Source organism: Aulonocara sp. 'chitande type north' Nkhata Bay, linkage group LG7, assembly GCF_057382095.1.
Source record: "Aulonocara sp. 'chitande type north' Nkhata Bay isolate Kocher_YH1m ecotype deep benthic linkage group LG7, A_spYH_male_GT1.1, whole genome shotgun sequence".
NCBI classification, from domain to species: Eukaryota; Metazoa; Chordata; class Actinopteri; order Cichliformes; family Cichlidae; genus Aulonocara; species Aulonocara sp. 'chitande type north' Nkhata Bay.
Window position 1 is genome coordinate 34,147,443 of NC_141350.1, and position 18,973 is coordinate 34,166,415.

Consider the following 18,973-nt stretch of genomic DNA (forward strand, 5'->3'; position numbering starts at 1 on the left):
GGATTAAGCGTGTTGCTCAAGGACACTTCAGGGAAGTGCTGGGGATCAAAACACCAAACCTGCGATCAATGGGTTTGACTTGCTGAGTCGTGGCTGCCACAGCAATAAAGCTGTAAACAGTAAATCTGTAGCAGCAGAGGTAACAAGTCTTGGGTCCACAGCAGCCAGAGGAGAAGTAGTAGGTTGATGTGTACTGTTTAAGCTGCAACCTTTGGGGCTTAAACAATAAGCCAGTAAAGAAATGCTATACTGCAGTTCCTCTAGCTGCCACTTGAGGCTGGTTCAAAACATGGTCACATCCACAGATTCCCATATTGAACTTTACAGAAGAAATAAAACATGTTTAGAGATGATTTCATTTCATTCACTGTAGGTGAATAATTTATATATAATAATTTTATATATGTTATCCATTTAAATTTCACCAAGGCTTCAAGTATTGTGTGATGAGCAGGGTCTAAGGCAGGATCACTTTTTCATGTTACTCAAGCGTGATCTATTGTCAAGCAGAGGTGGCACATTCGATGTCCACTCCACTCCAATGCCTGCCTGTAGTAAACTCTGCTGTCAGACCGTTTCAAATAATTTCTCATCGCCTTCTCTTGTCCTGTTTTTCTTACATGTTTCTCTGTCTCTGAGTTTTGCACGTTAATGTATTTTTTCCCTTCCAGTGGAAATACAGCAACACGTAGCTTGCAGACAGATTTTGTGGAAACTGCGCAGGAAAAGTTTGTGTTTTTCCTGAAATTTATTTTATCATTAGAAAAGTTGTCTTTAAAATTAACTGCCATTTATAAAGAAACTCTGTTTAGGCTCACTGATCTTCTGTAGCTCGAGCTAAGTGTTAAAGAGCAGTGATCAAAACTTAACATCTGCACCATGAGTACATCGCAAGGATGAAAGCAAAAAGATTTCTTGTTAAGGGTGGGACTGTCCGTTTAATTCTGATTATGGAATAAACTGCCCCTCCATATTAGGCTGGCCCCAACACTTGAAATGTTTAAATCACTTTCACTTTGTGGGCGTGGCTGTAGCTCAGGTGGCAGAGCAGGTCAGCCACTAATCAGAAGGTCGGTGGTTCGATCCCAGTCTGCCTCCTGGCTGCATAGAGTGCTGATTTTCTAACACTGGAAAATAACTCAAAATGTTAGAAATATTCCAGTGTTAGAAAACCAGCACTGCTCAGTGTTAGCCATTGTTAATCTTCAAAACTGACTAAGTTACTTTTAAACATATAACACTGTCAAAAGTGTTAATTTAACCCTCAACAGTGTTGTATTTAACACTCAGAGGTGTGGACCCATATAGACACTCTCTAGTGTTAATTTAACACTGGAGATTTTGCTGTGGCAGAGTCAGCTTGTAGCCAGTTTTAGTCAGCTGTTTTTCTCTTAATCTTTTTATTTTGTTAATTTTATTCATTGTATATCTTATTGTCTATTTTACTCTTGTTTTAATATTTAATATATATACTGATTTATTTTTATCTTCTTTTTCATTTATGCATTCATTTTATTGTTATTTATATTTATTTCTTTGTCTGCTTAATGTATGGTTTTTAACTGCTATCTCTGTTTTATTATTGGAAAGCACTGGTCGACTTTGTTGTTTTTGAACTGCTATATAAATAAAGTTAGATTGGAAGTTGGATTGATTAGGTACTGAGCAAGTATCTCCATGCCGTCACTGAAAGCAACACTATAACTCATTCAAAATCAATATGAAACCTATTAGATTTAATTGCTCACTAACTGAAGGTACCAGACGCTGGTACTTTAACCCCTGACTATGAAGGCCGCCTAATGTAACAGGTGACATGTAACAGTGAGCCATGTATTTACAGCATGTTGATAAAGTATGATCCATTCATCCATTTGGCATTTATCCCATTCGGGCAGGTCTGGAACCTATCCCAGTAGTCACAGGGCAACAGACGGGGTACTCCGTGGTTCACAGGTCTACGATGCTTCCACTGGCTGAAAGCTGTTGGCTGGCCTGTCACTTTTATAACCATTAGACAGTAAGTATTTCAGAGCCTTAGTTCCAGTTTCTTTATCTGTTCATTGCTAATCACACTCTGCATTTCCTTTGAATAGAACAGTCTGATGGTAGTTCTTGCTCTTAATTAATTCTCTTTGCCTCTCTCCAGTGACAAATTATTTCTGATGTACTTTGTACTAAAAGTATTGTAACACTTTTGCTACCAATGGTGAGTGCTAAAACTCCAGTTATCTGTATGAGTTGACTGTGCTTACTTCTAGGTTTGGATGTAATAGCAATGGCACATTATGGTGGTGGTTGCATCTATGAGCCTGCCTGTTTTCGCAACCTGATAGCATGTCATTCTATTAGCACTGACTTTAATTTAAAAAAAGGGTGTAAAAAAATTAGAAGTCGCTGATTCACACATGAATCAACCCGTTTTTTAAAAACACCTATGTGACTCCAAATCATTCTGTCAAGCTTTTTGTATTGCCACCATGTCCTCCACCATCTTCCTGTTTACGGGCGACAGATAAGAGGGATCAGATGAGAGATGAGGCTGATTAAAATAATACGCCTCTTATCGTGGTGCAGAAAGCCTCTCTGTGCCCACTGAAGAGGCTGCTCCAGACGGTCGATATTGCCTCTGTGGTAAAAAATGAAAAGTATTGATCTCCTTTACCTCAAGCCGCTCAGCTGATTGAGCCTGAGAAAATCTGTATCAGCTGCCAACCCTCACAAGCGGGCATGAGAATGATAAACCAGACGAAACGTCTCAGAGTTCATCTGAAGGAGCCATATTTCCTGTCAATATGATTTCAGCGAGGAGAGTTGAGTTGCTTGTCCTGTCCATTCCTGTAAGTCACACTGATAACAGATTTATCTCCGAGGTCCCTCTGTCCTCCATCACACCTGGACATCTTCCAGGTTTCACACAGACCTGCATGCGTTTGGGAGGCCAGATGTGACCTCTTGTTTACACTTCCATGTCTAACTAGAGCTGGTGCGATGTCTAAATTGAAGCAAAGGCTGCTCACTCCCACAGCAATCAGTCTGGGAAATAGCTGCGGGCTATCAGAGTAAGCCCAGACACAGCTTGTCATTGAGCAAAAGGTAACATGGTGACAGACTGAGGTCTGTGTTCACCAGCACTACAGCCCCTTTCATAAATGGTTGCTCACTGAGCTCACAGCTGGATGATTAGATTAGTGTGACCTGTAATCGAATGACAGGGTCTGGTGACACACACACACACACACACACACACACACACACACACACACACACACACACACACACACACACACACACACACACACACACACACAAGGTGATTTCTGCCCATCTCTGTATCAAAACATCACATGCAAATACCAACACAGTCAGACATGCTGTACGAATCCAGACTGCGATCGCACACACAGATCTCCCAAGCGAATGCTTCCCATCACTGCATCCACGTGTGTTTACTGGAATTTGAGATAATGAGAGAAGTGAAGAATGAGACAGACACGCAGAGATCACCTGCCCCATGCTGATGAGGAACACTGATCGGATAATGTTGTTTTAATTTGTCGCTGGGTGACTGGGTTCAAACAGAGCATCAGGTTTACAAAGTGTTTTTGTTTTCCTTTTTACCTGGTTTGGGTCTCATATAAGTCAGAAAATATAAAATAAACGAGCTCTTTGTACATGCTGGACCATTACATTACACGAACGTGTGATTCAGTTCAGGTTTACTTGTATGCAGTGTTGGGAAGGTTACTTTTAAAATGTATTCCACTGCAGATTACAGAATACATACTTTACTCAATGAGAGTAACGTATTCTGAATACTGAATACTTTATCATGCTTTTTTACAACTACATGAATGTACTATTGCTGTGTGATTTATTACTATTACTGAAGGTCTTTGAGGTAAAGACCATACAACAATGCACAGAAAACAGAGAAATGGCAACATCCTAGATAAAAGTAGATAAAGAACAGAGATTAAAGCAAAAAATGGTAAATAAATCTCCTCAAATGAAATATGTATGTTTGCTGAAAGTTTAATGCATGTCACGGACTTCTTCCCTTTCATAACACTCAGGGCTATGAGCAAGTGAACAATGAAAGAATAGAAGCAGTCACTTTCAATGATCATACTCAGATGACTGTAATTACCTTGGGTTGAAAAAAGTCTGTTTTCATTTGTGTGCCGTACTAGTATTTTTTCAAACAAGCAAGGTTATATAGTGTATAGTCAGACCACATCTACAAGCAGGCCAATAATTTTTCCCACACCATGATCATTTCTTTTGGCTTCTTCTTATTTTTTGGCTTTTAACAGCTCACAGCAGCTCCATACTTGAAGCCTGGTTAATAATATAGGAGCAGACACTTTACTTTGTGCTCCGTTTCTTTCCTAAATATCTCGGCATCAGGTGTTATTTACAACAGGGGCACCGCATGCAAATGCAAATGAACCGCAGCTGGACTCATTAACATTTTAGTCTAATAAATACCCTGCTGAACTGAAAATACACGGGATAATCACCGCTAATTTTGAGGTGGGCTTGGTAGATATGCCGCTTTCTTGTGTGTCCTCAGTCTCCCCTGAAATAGGCATTTGTATGACCCTTAAATGATATCTGCGTGAACATTAATTCGTGTCGTCTGATTAAGTCGGAGAAAGTGGGGGAGGAAGGAGAGAAGCACTTGTGACGGCTGACAGAGGATACAAGAAGATGGGTGAAGAAGCGGCAAGAGATGACAAGGGGGAAAAGAGTAGGAGGCAAATAGCCACAAGACACAGGGGGGAAGAATAAACTGTAAGAGGAGAAGAAGAAGGAGATCGACAAGAAAACTTTTGTGATATTTGAGACAGAAAGAGGATGAGAAATAAACAGAAGAGGACAAAAATGTGTAGGCAGAAAAGAGGGACAAGAGGAATGAAAAAGATGAGATGGATGGCAAAAGGAAAGCAAATGCGAGGCAAAGAAGGGAAGAAAAGAAAGACGTGGAGGAGGAGATGAGTGACATGGAGTAGGAGGAGACTTGGATTGACACTGAGGCTCCAGGCTGCATCAGCAGCCCCGCCTGCAGGTCACGGAGGCCACAGCTGAATCTACAGATGCTCCTCACTCAGGAAGATCCTGATGGTGACCTCCTCCCTGAAAGAGCAGGCGATTTATCACAGAGGCAATAAATCAACATGCCTGACCTCCACTGCACACAGCTCACGCCCTGGACTGTTTACTCTACCGCCCCGGCTATCCATTATGTGGCAACTGTCGGATGCTACAGCAGCAGATACACTGATGATACACAGGTCAGCATCGCCCAGGGAGTGGAGATGGACCGCTTTATGTGGCAAACACTCCAAAAAGACATAAACGCTGTGACACTCACAGCTGTGGGAAAGCTGTGATGTTCCTACAGATTTTCAAGATTGTCTCATAAAGTGGCTCAAAGTCAAAAAGGACACTATAGGAGGAAAATGACACAGAAACAGACACAACAAAGAAATGCTCAATTTCTAAACATAAAAACTGACCAAAAACAATGACGTGAACTTACAAAGTTACAGAAACAGCTCTTTAGTTTCAGTTTCTCAACTGGTCAAGTTTTAGGAGACTTTGGTCCATATATTGATATCAGAATGAAACAGAATTCCTTTTAGTTGTAATTGTACAGATGTACAAAAAATGTGCTTCCTGAGTGGTCATACAGTTAAGACACACACACTTGCTTTATAAACTAAAAAAAGATACACATACAAGAATATAATTATTTAAATGAGAGAAAAAAAGAACAAGTTAAAGTACAAACACACGGTACACACCCAGGAATTACAAAACACAGGCACAGCCATTGTAAAGTATATCGTGAATCAAGTGTTGTAAGCTGTTATGAACTTCTTAAATCTGGACCCAATAGCTTACCAAGAAACACAGAAAAAGCTCAATTGAAAGTAAATGAAACCTAACATAAAACTGAACTGAAAACAAGCCAACATTAATCTAACAAACTGCAATAAGCAGCATTTGCATATTTGATATAGACTCATATAGAAAGTATCTAAGTATCTAAATCACCCAGAACAGGAGAAGTACTTCATGAAGAAACACAAACCTACCTCTATTTACAAAGGAGGTAACTGCATAGATATTTTCAGAGATGCAGGCAGGGCAGGGAACATCTTTGGATTCCCAAAGGCTGACAAACTTTAAACTACAGCAGTAGTGATATGCAGAGTTTGCAGTGACAGTAGGAGAGACCCAGTCTCTCTAAGAGGGCCCCGTCTGATTTAAGGAAACCTAATTACAAGAAGGAAAGCCACTTAAAAAGTGAGGCATAGTACTGGGAGTGAAGATGAGAAAAAAGCAAGACAGTGGTGAATGGAGTAGATAATAGTGATTAAATATAGTGCTAACTACACTATATGGACAGTATTGGGTCGTGCCTCTTAATTTTCGAAATTTGGTGTTTTCAGTCCCAAAGCACGAACAAGCCCTTCACACGATGGAAATGCGGATGCTGCGATGGTGCCTAGGCCTGACACGATGGGACCACGTCATGAACACCGACGTTAGAAAGAGGATGGGAATCGCGCCAATCACAGATAAGATGCAAGAAGCGAGGCTGCGGTGGTACGGACATGTGGTACGGAGCGATGAGAACTCAGTGGTGAGAACAGCACTGCGGCTCAGCCCCCAAGGACGTCGACCTAGAGGCAGACCAAAGCGGAGATGGATGGACCGAATCAAGGACGACGTGAAGAAGATCGAAGCCGATTTGACCGACGCCCTTGACCGACCCAAGTGGAGACGACTTTGCAGAAAAGCGGACCCTGCAACCGAGCGGGAAAAACGCTAGGAGGAAGAGGTGTTTTCAGTCCCATTGCCACAGGTGTATAACAATAACAAGCATGCAGCCATAAAGTCTACATTTACCAACATTTGTGAAAGATGGATTAATCTAAAGAGCTCGCTAAATTAAAGTGTGGCACTCTAATAGGATGCCAGTGTTGCAACAAGTCAGTCCATGAAACATCTTCAGCTGTAAGTGGTGTGATTGCAAAGTGGAAGCGTTTAGGAGCCACATCAACTCCAAAAAGGCTATTAAGAATTGTCAGTCATACACTCCCTGCCGGTAACTGATGCCCTCAGGGGTCGGTGTGTTGGTGGTTCTTGGTGTCCGGGGCTGGGCGCTCAGGTATGTACCAGCTCACTCCCAGTGACTACTTGGCGGGGCCTGGTGCCTGTTGCTCGGTCAGGCCTTTACCGGGGCAAAGGGGGCCCTCGGGCCTCTGGGCCTGCGGCTCAGTTCACTCTGGCACCCCTCTGGCTTCTGTTCCATGGCTATTGGGTGACCCCTCATCTGGGGCTCTCCTCAGCTCTTCCTAGGAGGGTGGCACGGATGTGGCCTCCTCCTTGGGCTCTCGCAATCTGGGGCCTCTGGATTTCTGGGGCCTGGATCTCCTCCATGCCTGCTTCATGCCCTTCATGGCTCTCTACATCCTCTAGCAGACCATTACATGGGGAAACCTTTTGAATACAAGCACGCTGATCCACACAGGTGTGCACACGGGTGTTCACTGTTCATAGACATAAACTACACCTTTATTGGCTGCTATTTCCAAGCACATTGTGCGCTGCGTGTCCTGCTTGCTACACAACAACATTCAATATTTAGTATTTACTGCTGTTTACACTTAGCTAGATAACGTGATGGTGTTGTGTTTAGTATGTTGCTCTGTTTTTTTTTGCTTGTTTTCTCTTCTTTTTCTCTCAACAGGTGACTCAGGAGATTTTTTTTCTCTCTTTAAGTGCCCTTTCTCACTGTCCGTCTTCCCTTCTGTTTTTCTTTTCCTTCATCTTTCTTTCCCCCTTTCCTATCCCTCATCATGTCTGTCCCGTCTGTAACAACTGAAAATAAAATAAAATAAATAATAACAACAAAGGTTGATCAAATGGACCAATACGGCAAGGCCGTGATGATCCATCTGACAAAGTAAATCCATTGGGTATCCTTGTTGGTCTTCAGACAACAATTCTGACGGCTAAAGAAACAAATGGGACAGGCAAAAAAAAGAAAAAGAATTGTCAGTCATGGGAGGCATATAAAAATCATACCATCATAGCGAAAATCTGGTAGGCCTACATCCCACACTCTTTGGAGGGAAAAAACAGGCAACTATTTTAATAGCATTACTTGTTAAATCATCTGTGTTTAATTAGGCCTGGAGAACTTGTCACCTTTCCGGCTCATTGCAGCTGCTGACATATCAAAGCTCAACTGAGCTCGCCAAGAGTTCATTGTTGATGTTTTCATATTTAAACGCCCTTTCTCAGAAATCACAGCGCCATTATTGTTTTCTGACTTCCTGTCAATGGTGGTTCTGGTTTCAGTAACTAGGCAACTAACTCTCATAGCAGTTCATTAAATACAGAGATTAGGCTATGGATGAACATACATTTTTAATTTACTTTAATTTGCATGAACACAAAGTGAAGTTATTACAGGTATAAAAAGTGTATCACTTAGATTGGTCCACATTTGAAGGTTGGAAGGGCTTGGCAGTGGAAATACAGGAAAGTTTGACTGCTGATTGAATTTACTGTAAATTTTCATTCTACCGTTCAGGCTTCCTGTCATGTGTTCCTTCTCCTCCTCCATCGTCGCCTCCTCAGCGCCAACTGCATCTCAGCCAAAATATCCTATCAGTCATGTGCTTATCCTGCTCCATCACCACCAATGTCTACACTTTGAAGGTGTCATGGTATGTGGTTTTGTTGTTTACTTTGTCATTTGAGATTTTAGTTTTTGTTATTATTAAGTTCTGATAAATCTACTATATCGGAGTTCTAGTTAGATGCAATGGAGTTGTCTAATTGAGCTTAGTCCTTTAAGGTTTTCTTTGCATCTTGGGTTACTTTTGTAGCCTCCCTCCTATCGCTTTATATCATGTTCTGTGTGAGTTTTTCATCTCTGTGTGTAGTTTTGCTCTTATGTTATTACCTCTTTTTGTTGTTGTTGTTGTTTTTTGGGACAGTCGGTTGTCTTATATGCCTGGGTTTTTGGGATTTTTGATTCCTCCCCCGTGGTTGTCCTAATTAATAGCAGCTGTTGCTTGTTCCCAACCCGTTTCCTGTTCCCCGATTAGACCTCAGTGTGTATAAATAGTCGTTCATGTTTGTTCTTACTCATAGCATCTGGGTATCTGTCATGTGCTTCCTAGTTTGCATGTTTAGATTTGAATACCTGTTAGTTTCTTTTTGGGCATTCAACCTAAATGAAGGTTTGGATACACCAGTGGCTAGCCAATGAGTATACTAAGGAAATCTTCCTGACTCTAATAATAATCATAATTTGACCTTTGTATTACTAAATATGACAGGGAAAAAAAAGGAAGAGGACCCATATCCAGGTATGTGGGCAAACAGGTAAATGGAAAAACTAACCTTTAATTAGGTTGAGTGTAGAAGCCCAAAGAGAACAAAGTCCAAACTTAGGAACTGGAGCATAAGGCACACAAAGGACCAAACAGACACTGTGACAAAGACTGAGGCAAAGACTGGATTATATGTACACGTGAGGGCAATTTGGTTTGGAACACAGGAGGGTGACAAAATGCAGCTGAAGACAATCAAGACCACTGAGACAAGAGGTGGGAAGTTAACCTAAATCCAATAGACAAGGGACAAATAGAAAAAACAGGAAAACACCTAACACAGAAACAAAGTCTTGACATCAAAACTTTAAGGAAATATACAAGAATACAAGTGAACATGAACACAATTATAACAGAATTTTAAATCCAAGAATAATCACTCAAACTAGTAAAACTCAACCTAAAATAGAAAACTAAATCTCAAAATTATCAATGAAAAGCTAAAACTAAAGTTCACAAAAGCTACAGACCATGACAGCAACTGGTGAATGATCCCATAAAGTCATAAGGAAAATGTTTCCTGAGGTCACAGAACCACACTTTGAAGGAAAAGTTCAATAAAGAAGATCTGTAATCACTCATCTGCTGGCATTTCTTGGTGTTAGGATAGTCTGCTAGTCTATTCTGATCATCAGTTCCTTTTTCCCACACTGTCAGCCTCACTGCTGACATCATTACTCTAGTCCAATCATTCTGTCGCCTGCCTTCTGTGTGCTTCTTCTGTCATTCTGCCTTTAGGACTTGTATTAATCCAACCAAGTTCTAACATCTCTGCCTCACCCTGGTCACTCAGAGCCCCATGCAAGCCTCCATCTTAAACTTTATCACCACCACTGTCTACAATCCACAGTTTCTATATTCCCCTTATATTATACTGTATTATAACACATAGTTGTTCTTGTAAAAGGATCAACATACAACACAGTCTGCGCTCACTTTGCTTTCCCACCCGTAATCATCTTATTCTGGTGTGTTCTCTATCAAATCAAACCAGTAAGTGAAGGAGAGACATCATCATTGCCTTACTTTAGACCTCACAGGAAGTGATGGACCCCTGTATGACCGGCAGCACCTCCTGGTGCTTGAAAATCTGCAGCTCAGGGCGGTGTGAGTTCACAGGGTAATGAACTGTAATCAAATAATCACAATGAGATACTCCGAATCCAATTAGTCCGTATCAGCACAGACAGTAGATACATTTACATGGAGAAAATTAAATCACAGACACACCAGGTCTGGGAACAGCACATATGGGAGCATTTAGCCACGGATGCACAATAATGATTCAGAGAAAAGGAAACGTAATAATGATATCTCACAAGTTAAATAGGCAAAACTGTTTTAAGTTAGGGTATATCTTTAACTCCCTTGTGCCAATCACTGAAGAAGTTGATGAAGAATCAGAATCAGAATCAGAATCAGAATACTTTATTGATCCCTGGGGGAAATTATTTTTTGTTACAGTGCTCCATTTTAAACCAACATTAAGACAAGACAGACAATACACTAACTAAGAATAGTACAATATATACATATATATACATACATACATACATAAGTCACTCATAGATAAATAGTTGGAAAAGAAACATGTGTAGTTGTAGCAGCAAACAGTGTGTTAAGTGGATGCGTTGTACAGGGAGATGGCCACAGGCAGGAATGATTTCCTGTGTCGTTCAGTGGTGCTTTTCGGTAATCTCAGTCTCTCACTGAACGTGCTCCTGTGACTGACCAGCATGTCATGGAGTGGGTGGGAGGTGTTATCCAACATTGTCTTTATCTTGGACAGCATCCGCCTCTCCGACACCACCTTGAGGGAGTCCAGCTCCATCCCCACAACATTGCTGGCCTTACGGATTAGTTTATTAAGTCTGTTGGCATACGCTCTCAGAGTGTGCATGTTTGTGTGTGCTAAAAATATATCCTAAATGAGAAATATTCTACAATAATGTCTATGTATTTTTAGTCTAAAAGTCTTTTCGAAGTATACTGACCAGAGACTGTTGAAAAAACAGAGCAGCGCGCACTGTAAATTGTGCCGAAAGCAAGTCTGGAAATACAATAAATCGCTTTCTGACTGAAAGCGCTAATTCGTCATTCGGCTTTTGTCAGACTAAAGTAACTGTTAAAACTGTTTGAAAAGCTAAGCTATACAACAAGGAGAGATTGAGAATTTCCTTTTAGTTCTCAGTTTATTTGATATTGACAAAAGTTAGTCAGTTTTGTCTGTTCTTCTGTAAAACAAACTGAGATTTATTTTTAGAATTAATATTTTGTTTCTAAGTGGAATTGACAATTTAGTCTGTTTCGTTTGTTCTATTTTGAAACTTAAACGCTTTAGCGGCTGCCTTTTGTGTAGTTTGCAATATTTGCCTTTATTTATCTGAAAAAGTCTCATGTTCCTTAAGTACATCTACCCTGTTGAACTTATTATGGGAAATAAATATTTAAATCAAAACAACCTGCTGATTATTTCACATTTTACTTGTGAGCAATGGCACATTTAAATCTTACAAATATAGTTATTTGGCTTATATCGTGATATATATCGTTATCGCCTCAAATGAAAAAAACATATCGTGATATGAAAAAATCTTATATCGCCCAGCTCTACCTGGAGCATAAATGATATGAAGTGGGTGGACCACAAGTGAACCTTTCCCAACTTTGACAAAAGATTTAAGGTCGATGCTCATTTTCTTTTCTGTTCTTGTACCTGCTCATTTTCAATGGACTTTCTTGTTAAACCACTTAACACTGACCTATGAATCATTCAAGTGCAAAAACACACCTAATTCAAAGAATGACGCAGCATTGTGTCTCCACATAACAGATAACTGTACAAAGAACTAGTCTTAAACTGTATCTTTATGCAGTTTCTTTCTAGCAACCTGTCAGTGGACAAGTAGAGGACAAAAAGAAGTGGCAAGCCTATAAACTATCTACAGTAAAAGAACAGTATGTGAAAGTTATGCCTTTAAGAAATAGGGGAGGAAAATCCAGCAAAGACCTGATACAGACCTGAGAGAACCATCTGGCCCTTCAGTTGAATTATCTACTGTTCACTGAAGCCTCATCAGAAATAGTCTCAGTGGGAGGGTGGCTGTCAAAAAGTCATTCTTAAGGATGGGAAGCTTGGCTGAGGTATGTCAAATTACACAAAAACTGGACTGAAAATCAGTGCTGACAGATCTTATAGAGTGATGAATCCAAAAGTGAAATGTTTGGTTCAAATCATTGTCAATACACAAGTAGGAGGTCAGGATAGAGGTACAGCAGTGAGTGTCTGGAGCCAAAACACAGTTCAGGCTCTGTCATGGTTTGAGTTTGCGTTTCAGCAGGTGGTAGAAGGATCCACCATGAAATAACAACTGGAAAGTATCTGGCAATTGCTTGATTCTTGATTTGTTTTGTTTTTTTGTTTTAATAGCATAACAGTGATCCCAAATATACTGCCATTAAAGTAAAAGCATACATGGATCGAAAAAGCACAGAATGAAGCCCTATCAGTAATGGAATGACGTCCCCAGAGGCCGAACCTCAATATTATTGAAGCAGTGTGGGATCATCTTGACAGAGAACAGAAGAAAATGCAGCCAACATCCAAAGAAGAGCTTTGGATGTCCTTGAAAAAGCCTGGAGAACTATTCCTGAAGACTAAAGAAAAAATAATTACAAGAAAGCCTCAGAGAGTTCAGGATGTGTTGAAAAATAAAGATGGTCATATCAAATATTGACTTTCACGCTTGTTAAAATTGCACAAAGTCTGCTTTATATACTGTATTTCCATGTATGTTTGCATGTTTCAATAAATCGCTGCACCTATTTCCCATTTTTCTAGCAAAGTATTTATGAGAAATGAGAAATCGCTCGTTCGAGTCTTTCGAACAGTACTGTATTAGCTGAACATGCAATATGACACGTATGAAACATTGTCAAAGAAAAAGGAACCCAAAAGGAAACGTCAGTGTGGGCTTGAAATAGGCCAAACAACACCCACACTGGCTGGAACATGATGCTCCACCAAGAGTAGGGGTGTAATGGTTCTGAGACCGAGACACGTACACGGGCTGTCTGAGCTGCTGCCACATTTGGTAAGCTCTTATTACATTAGTCATCAAGGCGTTGATCATAGCTACATGTTGTTAAAGTTAATTGCAGCCACCCTGCACAAAACTGTGAGACTATGTAACAAAAACACATCAGGGGAATTACGTGACAACCATGACTGAGAAAAGGAGGGATTCCATTATTACTGTAGCCAGCTGTAGGGAGCTAACAGTAACCAAGCTGTGAGGAAATACTTTGTTCAAAAGAGACTCTGTTAAACCATTTTTTATATTCGGGAGTGCAATTTGAGAAAGTATACAGCAAGTATCTCATATATAGTATAAATAACAGTGGTTGGTAATGTGTATTATGTAATGATATGCTAATTAGCCATGTGATAATTTTGTTTTGCTACTTAGGCCTTGGAGCACTGTTCATACCTGGCATGAAAGCTGTTTAATAATCATTCATAAAAAGGGAAATGTTTTTGTTTATTTAGAGGGGTTTGAGAAGAGTTACGATAAGTTATGAACCAACCTAATCAACAGCAGCAGGACCTCATTTCTTTCACTTGTGATGGACCTTGTGCTTAGTGCAGATTGTTCACTTGGATCTACTCAAGCATTGGATATTGCAGTAGTATTACTGTAGACTCATAGACTACAGTAATATCTGACCAAAAAAGTAGTGACCAAGTGTACACAGTCTCGTGTACACAGAGATAAGTGTACCACAAAGACTTAAAATTCATGGTCCACTGTTGGTGCTATAAAAAAAAAACACCGGAGAAAATATTTAAAAAAAACAAGAACAACTAATGAACCACTGGAGGCTGAATATCAACACAAATGTTTTCTGAAATCAAGGGAACAGTTCATCAGATCACAGATCAGAGTGACTTCTGTCGTCCTGCGGCAAACAGAAGCTATGCTTCATCTTTGAAGGGAAAAAGATGTTTGTTGTCTTTCTTTCCTCATCATTACAGCATTACTATCATGCAACTAGTGCTGTTTGTAATGAGCAAAACCTGCATTCGCTGCAAGTCCCACAGAGCACAATTAAATTCCTAAAATGCAGTGTGATGTGTATTGCAACACCACCTCATCACGCCTCGCAGGAGTTTGTTATGATAACTTTTTCCTGAGCGCACGAGGAGTCCACATTCCACAGGCTGAGCGCTCCTCGGACATCCAGACAGGGGTCCTCATTAGCAATGACCTGTCTGTTAATAGCTCTTAATTTCACATGAGCGTAGTGACCTTTACCACATTAAGGGTCACAGGTCACAACCTAGTGCTCGTTAGCTCCGTGAGAGGACACTGGTTACATTTTATATCCTGGTGACTGAACCCATAGTTGTGGCTCATACTGATTTGAAGAGTCTTTCCTCCCTTTGAGTTTATCCAACCCTAACACTCAGCTCTTTTTAGAGCCGAAGAGCCTCCAGGGGGAGGGATATGACCCCACGCCTAAGCCAAGGACTTTAAACAAGATGACACACTGCTTTTTCTTCTTTTTAACTAATTTATTCCCTTCATTAACCCTTTAACCCTCCCACCCCCACCTTTGAGCCTGCACGTTCTCGCTCAACAACACTGTTCGTACTCCATAGAGTGGTCCATCACTTTAGTTAGGTCTTAATTATCTTGACAACAACTTGGATCAGTTGCAGACAAAAATGTGACACGAGCTAAATTTCCATGCAAATTCCACCGAAATATTAATTACCAGAAAATATAACCCATAAACCTTCATCCACTTTTCCTACCTTACTCGGCAATCTGTGAACTGACATTACTACATGCCCCAGAGGCAAATTTGTAATATTAAGCTATATAAATAAAACTCACTTGAGTTGACAGATAGTCCCCAAGGGATAAATACTAATGAGTTCTCCTTTAGTGCTACGATTATTTTTAATTCACACTTGAATGCCTCGATGTCTTTGGCGTGTACAGGTTGAGCCACTGTAGAGCATCAGAATAAAAGCTCTAAGCACAACATTAGCAGACTGCATTATTATCTTTTAACTCGCTAAGTGTTTTAGACTTTTTAAATACTCTGCACATAAAGCTAATTTGAACATTTTAGAAATATGTTTCTGCATGCCTGGCAAATCTAAGGCCAAAATTAATACTTTAGTTCCTGTCTCTTATCCTCCTCACTTATACCTTGTCTGGCATCAGGGTATTTTTTTTCACTTCTTGCCAGGTTGTTTTCCCAGTAACTTTAATTGTTCCAGCATCAACCACTTCAGCTGTAGCACACGGGGCAGGGATAGCTCAGTAGGTAGAATGGTGGCCGCATGATCGGAAGGTTGGGGGTTTGAATTGTTGGGATGAAATAATCTGCAGTGCCTCAATAATGCTATGCTTTTTTAATAATAAGTGTTATAAAGGTATATAGTGTAATATTAAGTGGACACAGCCCTGAAAAATAAAGGACTTAGACCATGTGTCCTTGGGGAGTTGAAAGCTGCAGACTCTCGCTCACGCTTGCCTGGGAAAATGTAGATAAGAGGGGACCATCTCTAGTGGAAAGTTACTGAGACACTGTTGTTTAGACTAGAATGAGAAAGCTTCTGTAATAAAACTGTTAGGGGCACACTGCCATTTTGAGATCCGCGGCAGCGTGTCTCCCTTCTTGAAGTAATAAAGTGTTAAATAGTCTACTGAGCAGTGTTTTGTCTTCCATCAGATGCCTCTGAGGAATCAAAAGAACTCAGTGAAGTGTTGATATTTACAGAATCCACTGAACGGCTACCCTGAGGGACCCCTGAGCAAGGTACCGCCCCTACACACTGCTCACCGGGTGCCCAATGGCTGCCCACTGCTTCACTGAGTGAATGGGTTAAATGCAGAGAGGAATTTCCCCACGGGGATCAATAAAGTATACTTTATTATTATTACTATTACATGGAGAAAAGCACCAACAGTTAGAGTGCTGTACTCTTTCTGTTTCTGTGCAATCAAGCCTTCACTTTTCCATCTGAATTCATACTTGGTGGCAGAAAGGATGGCTCAGTGAAAGTGAGGTTAATAGAAAATCAATTAAAAACATCAACAGCCTTATTTATTTTAGTATTATCATGTTCTGTGTTCTTGTGTTGTATTTCTGTTTTCTTAACTGCTTATTCAGTTCAAGGAAGCGGAGGGCCCAGAGTCTGTCCCAGCTGTCACTGGACAAAAGGCAGGGACAAGATGCCAGTCTACTGACATCATTGATGTTTATATTCCTTCTTGTCTTCATATTTTTTATACTTTTTCTATGTTGTTGTCTTCCTATGTTTTGCTTGTTACCTCCTTTGTTTCAAGGTTTTTTTTTTATATATTTGTAATTTGTTTTAATTATTTGTCTCCTGGGCCCTGTTTCAGGAAGCCGGTTTAGTGGAAAAACTGAGTAAGTATACCCTGAGTTAACAAAAACTCTGGGTTTTCGGTTTCACAAAGCGAGTTCAGCTGAAGCCTGAGTGAGTCACTATGACGACACACGCCGTGAAGCTAACCTGCCCCCTAGCAGGTTTACTACAACTAACCCTGACTGTCTCCGCCCCTTTGTCGGAAACCTGACAGTAGGAAGTGTCAGATATGGCGTGTCCCTTCCTTGAAGAGCCAGTAGATCGTGAAGCCCAAATTCTCCGCAGAGCTCTCCGCCGGGAGAGAGTGATCAGAGCGCGTTTGGACATTTTATCATTTCCTGATGATTTTCTGTGCGAACGTTACCGTTTCTCAGCACAATCTATAATTTATTTGGATAACATCCTCAGGCCATATATTACGCATGTGACACATCGCGGACATGCTCTCAGTTCTGTACATATTATTTGTATTGCACTTCGGTTTTTTGCAAACGGGAGCTTTCTGTATAATATTGGTGACGCTGAGCACGTTTCCAAGGCTACCGTCTGTCGGGCAGTCAGGAATGTTACAGTTGCACTGAAATGTCTCCTGTACTCGTTTGTGTTCCCCGGTCATAGACCCACAAGATTCATCAAAGAGGGATGCCACAAAATTGCAGGTATCAGGATGACCAAAACGTAATGTATGATGTGGTGATACTTGAACTACTACTTAAATTTTACATTTATTTTCAGGGTTCCCAGGCGTGATTGGCTGTATAGATGGTACTCACATTCCAATCATTGCTCCTTCAGTAAATGAAGGAGACTATGTGAACAGGAAGTCTTTCCACAGCATTAATGTACAGGTACATAGTTCCCTGTAGCATTTCAAACTAACAAATTATTTCATTATAGTAATGGATGCTAATTCGTGTTCTCTGCACTGTGAAGATCATATGTGATGCTGCCAACATTATCACAAATGTGGAAGCCAAGTGGCCAGGCTCTGTCCATGACTCACAAATATTCCGTGAATGTACACTGAGCACAAAATTTGGACATGGTGAGTTGAAAATACTTTAAAATATATAAAGACCAATTGCTTCAGGGACATTTGAACTGAAGTGTATCCTTCTGTCTTAGGAGAGTTCACTGGCTACTTGCTTGGTGATAGGGGGTATCCATGTTTACCCTATTTGCTTACCCCTTACTCTGACCCTGAACCGGGCCCACAGCAGCGATATAATCTGGCTAATTGCAGGACAAGAGCCAGAGTTGAAATGACTATCGGAATGCTTAAGGCCCGGTTCCAGTGCCTGCAAAGACTCAGGGTCACCCCAGAAAGGGCATGTGACATTATTGTGGCATGTGTGATTCTTCACAACATTGCCACAATTAGAGGAGAACACTGTCCTTCTGAACCAAACATCAGCAGTGATCCAAACCATGAACATCCTGACCCTCCCACGGACATACAAGATGGAAGAGCAGTCAGAGACACCATATGTCACAATCATTTCTTTTGACCCATCACCTCAACATGTTGAAAGAAGAATAAACAGATTTTTTGTTCAACTGGCTTTATTGGTCGCCTGTATTTCCTGTACACAAAGTATTAAAAGATGTAAACCTCATAAAGTGTCTCTGTTGCTTCCTCCTCTGTAACAGCTGTCAATGTTTCTTCATTATTTTCCTGTAGTAAAGAAATAAACAACATTGCTGTTCTACTGTAACCTCATATAATCTGTGGAGTATTACTCACAACTGCATGTTGGTCTGGCTCAACAGGAGGCTGCACCAGATGCAGTACACCACCACCATCAACTGATAGAATATGAGGTTTATACAGGTCACTTATAACTTACAAGGGACCAAATGGCAATTAACAAACATACCAATCACCTTACACTTCATTGTCATTATGCTCTCAAAGACAACCAAGACTGAGGCAAGGCAAAATCAGTAGGAAAATAACTTCACTACAAAATAATCCATTATGGTAAAGAGTTTATCAAATGAATGAGTAGCACTGCAAAGGTGACTGTGAAGAAAGGATGTATGCACATCATGTATTATTTTGAATTTACCCCCTATGTAGGCACTTGTGTCTTGCGGGGTTATTGACTCAGAGGATGTCCCCGCAGAGATGCCTTCGGCCACA

General features: G+C 40.6%; 1 long non-coding RNA gene across 1 annotated transcript; it reads left to right on the plus strand.

Moving 5' to 3' along the window:
• The first annotated feature begins 17,535 nt into the window (after positions 1–17,535).
• On the plus strand, positions 17,536–18,391 carry LOC147325578 (uncharacterized). The gene is made up of 3 exons (XR_015130576.1): positions 17,536–17,678; positions 17,764–17,875; positions 17,956–18,391. It is a non-coding gene; the product is annotated as an uncharacterized LOC147325578 (long non-coding RNA).
• The last annotated feature ends 582 nt before the right edge of the window (positions 18,392–18,973 follow it).